This window comes from Odontesthes bonariensis, chromosome 11 (assembly GCF_027942865.1).
Source record: "Odontesthes bonariensis isolate fOdoBon6 chromosome 11, fOdoBon6.hap1, whole genome shotgun sequence".
In the NCBI taxonomy this organism is placed as follows: Eukaryota; Metazoa; Chordata; class Actinopteri; order Atheriniformes; family Atherinopsidae; genus Odontesthes; species Odontesthes bonariensis.
In genome coordinates, this window is record NC_134516.1 from 33,054,021 (window position 1) to 33,060,413 (window position 6,393).

The 6,393-nt window shown below is 41.6% G+C and overlaps 1 long non-coding RNA gene across 1 annotated transcript; it reads left to right on the forward strand.

The window, feature by feature from the left end:
- Nucleotides 1-4,556: 4,556 nt before the first annotated feature.
- On the forward strand, nt 4,557-6,140 carry LOC142391440 (uncharacterized). The gene is made up of 4 exons (XR_012770566.1): nt 4,557-4,669; nt 5,152-5,317; nt 5,479-5,664; nt 5,751-6,140. It is a non-coding gene; the product is annotated as an uncharacterized LOC142391440 (long non-coding RNA).
- The last annotated feature ends 253 nt before the right edge of the window (nt 6,141-6,393 follow it).

The following is a 6,393-nucleotide window of genomic DNA, read 5'->3' on the forward strand; positions in this document are numbered from 1 at the left end:
AGTTGGGGGCGGGGTGGCTACTGAACGCTGTGAGCGGTTTCAAGGCGGCCGTGGCGCAAGTTGGGCCGCGGTGGTGGCAGTACTACTTGAAGCATAGAGAACAAACTCCCTTCAAGGTAAGCATATACGAAGCCTTATCCCCTGCAATAAGTCACAAACACACCAACGTTGCAAAAGCACGGCACCACAATGTCTTTCTTAGTGTATACATCTAGTGAAAATGGTCAATTTGATCTGTTAAACGACGCAAACCTTTAGCTCATGTAAGGATAACCAGAAGAACAGCGAATACTCCTCACTGAAACGGCTGTCCATAAAGCAGTCTCAGCATAGTGTACAGTCATTTTTAAACCCCCACATGGAAACGTGAACGTGTCTGTAGTTCTACACGAAAGGTGGACTGAAAGCCATGGTCAATGAAGACCAAATAAAACGTGTTTGTGTTTGTTCCTGAGACTAACCATGTGTTAGCGCAAGCCTGCTAGCTACTTGGTAGCCTGCCGGTGTGAGAGCCTATCTTGTTCCGTAACAACTGGTTACCCAGCACGTTAGAACCAACGGTGATTGGTCGTAATGTCCCTCTTACTTAACTTTAATAGAATTAAGTTTTTTTTCAAACATCTGGAGTAACATTTTGTTACGGGTAGCCAGACAGGCTGTCACACCACCACCAAGTAGCTAGCAGGCTTGCACTAACAGCCATGGTGTTAGGTGAACAACTTCATGAAGCCGTACGCGACGCGACTCAGATGGTTCATTGTAAAGTTGTACAGGGATGTTTATGTTTATTTTGCTGTTTAAAAATGCTATAAGCAGCTCCCTACACTTGCTTTTTAGTTCTCAGTCAGTTCATTTTCTATTACTTCTTAATATAGAAATAGCATATATTCAAGTATTCTCATAGCAGGGAGTGATTTATTTTTTTATTGATAATTATGTATTTATATTATTATTTTATAAGTTATGTTTGGCTTTATTTTACAAATGCTGCTGGCAGCTCCCTGCACTTTTCATTTTTACTATTAAAAAGACTTAATGGATATGAAAGTTTGTGTCAGGGCATGCTATTTTTAATTTATCGTGAATAATGTTTCTATTTATCGGTTGCACATATCGGTTATCGGCCTCCCATTCCCATAATTATCGGTATCAGCCCTGAAAAAACCATATCGGTCGGGCCCTAATCCCAAAGACTGAGGTTCAGATTCTCTCCGTTTCTAAACCTGTTCTCATTTCCAGAACCTTTTTATCATGTGCTCAGTCCTTGTTGGTTTGTGGATAACAGAAAATATTGGATATGTAAAGGAAAGTGAATAATGAAGCTTTCATGAGACACTTCTGAAGAGGACAGTCAGACTGTCTTTTAATGGGCTTCTGAGTGTAAATCTGAGAAATCACACACTGATACTGAGGAGAACTGGATTTCTACTGCTCCTGTGATACTTTCCTGGATCACCCACAAGTCTTTATAATAATGCTATGACTCCTCTTCACACAACTTAAACTCTTCATGTCATTAAAGGATTTATATTGAGCATAATTAAGTCCCATTTTAAGATCTAATCATGAAATATGGCATATTGTATACATTAAACACATCAAATCACATGTTTTGGCTGCACACTTCTATCAAAAAGCCAAATGATGCTCAGATAAGTCTGGAAAGAACCATTCTACATTTGACATTGATCATCAAACTTTTTAAATCACAAAAGATTTCAGCAAAACTACAGAAAGAAGTTAAAGGACAAGACCGTTTTTTTGACATTGGGCCCTTGATTTCACATTATAACATGATGTTCTACTCACCCCTGCTTGTTGTTGAACATTTGGAGCTGTTCCGAAGATATTCGAGAGGCGTCTGGCTGCTCTCTTGAGATATTCGGCCATGAAACGGTTTCCTATGGGCAACGTTATACAGGCACAAACTATGCTGTTTATAATTTATTAATTACTGTACACTAGCACTGATAACATGGAGGTGCATCGCTTACTTAAAAAAAATCCGGGTTACTGTAATTTAGAATTTTTGTCGTAAAGTGGGTGTTACTGACGTCATCGTCGCGCTACTACCACAGACAGCCCACAGACCAGGGGCCTCATGTACAAAGACTTGCGTGGATTTCCTACTGAAACATGGCGTACGCTCAAACCCAAATGCCCTCCAACGTCGGATGTACGAATCTGTGCGCACCAATTCAAGCACATTTCGTTTGTACATCCCAATCAACGTGGAATTGAGCGCACATGTCGGAGCACCCGACTCCTCCCTGTCCACGCCCCTACTTAAATACTCAAATCCTATTTAAATGAGCCCTGCACCTGCGATTCCCCTCTCTGTACGATCAGAAAATAAAGAAAAAAGAATGAATAAGACGGGAAAAAAGAAGAACTTCACGGAAAGCGAGATGTTGGTGCTACTTTCTGAAGTGAAGGCCTGCTAAAATGTGTTCTTTGGCACGCTGTCCTCCGGCATAAGCAGCAAACGCAAGAGGAGTGGGTGGGAGAGCCTGAGGCTGTCAATGCTGGGGGGTCTGAGAAGCCTCACAAGCAGAGGTGAAGAAGAAGTGGTCCAACATTAAGGTGGAGGTGAAGCGGAGACTGGCTGCCCACCGCCGCAGTGTGGCCAAAACAGTCAGGTGGGGGGGTGACCGACTCTGTTTGAACAGAGAGTCGGGGCAACTATGGGTGACACTGCTCTCTCTGGGGTGGTGGGAGCTCATGTGGGTGACTGATTACCCCCAAGCTAAATACCGATGTTTTTGTGTAACTCACAACCTGTTCATACAGTAACGTGCAGAAGTGCGCCGGGGAAAAGGTGAGGCTGATTGAGCTGATTTCACACTTTACGCACGGGGTTATTAACATTTGCCCACAGAGACGATCAGGGGCTTGTTACAAAGATCTTAAACTGAAGTTTAACCAGCAAAAAAACAGCAAGAAACTAACTTTAACCACCGACTAATATATATAATATAATATAATATAATAATGATGCTGTGAAGACGGGATAGAAATTGGGGGCGCACATACTCAATGCGCGTCACGGGGAATAATATTAGGACAATTACAAGAATGAAGTTACTCACCAAGAAGTCAGCCATCCCGCACAGTGCCGCCCTGTATGTCTGTTCCCAACGATGCTGTTACTCAGAATGTATGAATCGTGCGTTGAACCAGGCCACCTCGCCACAATGTTGTTTAATTGCATTTACACATCACATATGATCTGATGAAAATACATATGATGAATGAAAATGTTCCCTGTTAACATACAAATTCATCATGTGATTGCGCTTTTATAGCAATGTGTGCGCAGTCGATAGCTCCGATTACAAAACCGGCTCTCGCTTCAAATTGAGCTTTAATGTTGGCCTGTTGGGAATTTGATATACGTGGCTGAGTTGCGGATAATTCTGTCCCACACAGCTGGCATGGCTCGGCTCAGGGTAGACTGGCACAGTCCCAATCGGTTGGTGACCTGCCCCTGGAATGCTCCGGTTGGAACCCCAGTGTGCACATCAGCTGTGAGCACAGGCAGCGCATGGCTCCTCGCTGTGTTGCGCTCCAACGCCGGCCGCAGCTCTGCACACAGTTCCAGGAGGATTTCCCTCAAAACGTAGCCTGGCTGACGCGTCCACAATCTCGATGAGATGGTGGTCTGGGAACTAGGTGTGCATTTTCTCGTATTTGAGGCGTGGTTTACGAATGCCTAGAGCCGTTTATTGGGCGCTACGAATGTCTATCAAATGACGTCAGGTTCTTCCCATGCTGCTTTGCGCGCGATTCATAGCCAATTGTATCACTTATACCAGATGACGACAGAAATTCGACGAGGAAGAAGAAAAAAATGGAAAATAAAAGTAAACTTGCGCTCTAAGCTACTTAAATTGACAACAAAGTAGGCCTATATGCTATATTCTACATGAATTTTTATGTTGTAGAGTTGTGAATTTATTTTAATAATGGAGAAATTGAGCAGCCTTGCTTTGTTGTCTACAGTAGTAGATCAACCCTCATCTTACTTTGAAGCTCCCGGCTCCCAGAAGTGACGTTAACGAAGCTTTAGCAGCAGAAAAGCTATCAGGCTTGTGTTGATGATAATAATAAACTCCTGGACTATGTACAAACTTCCAAATGCATCGTTTGGTGAGTACAGACCATATTTGTACAACTGTAGAAGTTTGGTGTCATGACATGTGATTTTAGTGTGGTAATTTTGGAGATACGGACCAGGGTCCGTTAGCGCTTGTACTAAGCTATTCGGGATAACTCGGTAACTCAGCTGATGTTCAGCCAATATCGGAAAAACTGCGGGTGGGCTACTTGGCTGGATGTCACGGTTCAAATGACCCTAGGGTGAATCTACTCCGAAACACTTTCTAAGGCTGCATTGAACGGTAACGTTGTGTCCGCTGTCATGTTGGATTAACGCTCTACAAGCTTCGGTGTAGCGCATAGACGTCGTCATCGTCTTGCTGCCCCCCCGTTCTGTGATTGGTTCCCAAACTCTAGCAAAAATAAGGAGAGGGGTCTGGCTGCAGACCTGCACTGTCAGGACCCTTAGTTGCAGACATGCACTGTGACGTCACCTGCACTGTGAGGACCCGAAGCGACAAGTGAGGAGCACGTATTTTTCGTTCCCCATTTGAACTGTGGAGACGACGAGGTGAGTAAAAGTCGAGTGAAAACTACTCTTTCTTTCATACGAAGAAACAGAAACAGTCTTTATTCACTGGAACGTTACGTTGCACACTATATACTCTAAAGTTATGTTAATTTTAAAGAATCAGGGTTTTTTTTAAACTTTTGGCTAGTCTTCAGCGTTGTTATCCTATCGATAGTGCTCACTTAAATGTGCCATTTTTCGTATCGATAGTGCTGACTTGTATAATTTTGTTTGACTTATTACGACATTATTTGTCTCTTACAGATGCATATTTCAATAACTATATACTGTAAAGTTATATTAATTTTAAAGAATCAGGTTTATTTACTTTTGGCTAGTCTTTAGCGTTGTTATCGTATCGATAGTGCTCACTTAAATGCGCCATTTATATATATATATATATATATATATATATCTATATATATATAGATATATATATATAATTTAGTTTTACTTATTACGACATTATTTGTCTCTTACAGATGCATATTTCAATAACAACCGCCGGCACTACGCCAAAAATCGAACGCTGCACGTCATGTTGCAAACTGTTTCACTGCCCTCTGTGCCTACAATTTAAACCAACAAAATTGTCCAAGCTGCAGAGCCACTTAGAGGCACATACAAAAGGTGGCATTTTATTTAAAGGTAAGCATAATGTATTTGTCTGTTTGTTTGTACTCATAAGTATTAGCCAACGCTTCTAACTTCTGGCAGGTTGTGGTTTGGTTTGTAAAAGGGTAAAAGGAAAATGAAGGGAATGTAGGTTGCAGTGAAGAACATCTGACACCTCACTTTCTGTCTTTTAGAAACCTATCCCAGTCACTAAATCCTGGCAACTGGACAGAGAAAACTGGACTACAAATTCAGGTAAGAGTATAAAGTATGTATAATGCATGTATTCATATTAATAGTTGAGTACTCAGGAAGAAGAGCAGCAGGCAGAGGTCTCCAAGAGAGCCAGACTTGCTGATGTGGACACACCAGTGGAAGGCGTAAGCTTTTGCACAGTATCTATTGGTCAGATACTGTTGGTGTGGCAGCTATAGGACAGACATCTTTCTTTCTGTCTTTTCCATAGGACTCGGTTGAAGATCGCATTCTTCAAAATTGCAGACATGCAGCAGAGTGGGCTGAGGCCAACAAACCACTGTTGTCTGCCCGAGTGGACCTGCCTGACGTTCTGGGCATGGGGGAAGAGGAACAGGCAGAGGCTGCTCTACAGTATGGGAGGTTGTGGAACGAAGAACTGGACGAGGATGAAAGAGAAGCGATCCTGGAGCCTTTCAAAATGATATTTCACAATATTAACGACATGTTGATATTTTGTGAACAGGTAGTCGACAAAAACAAAGATTTTTTGTCATATTGTGAATGTTTGACTGAATAAACACTACAGAACATTTGATCATGTTGTGACTTGGTGTGCTTTTTATGTTTTCTCATTGATCCCTTAATAATTTGACTAAGATTATACTGTAGATATCAAGAGTTAGGGTACTATTTAGTGGTACTAAGGTGTTCCAGCAGCACAAGAACATAATTGGCATAGACATAGAACCAAACATGAAATTTATGGTGGTTAAGGGTAAAAATACAGAATAATACAACAGAAAAACTAATTGAAACAAATACATATATATATATAAAGAGCAGTGCGATAAAGTCAAAATGAAATGATAATGAAATAGCAGTGACTTACTCTATAGTATACAATAAAATGT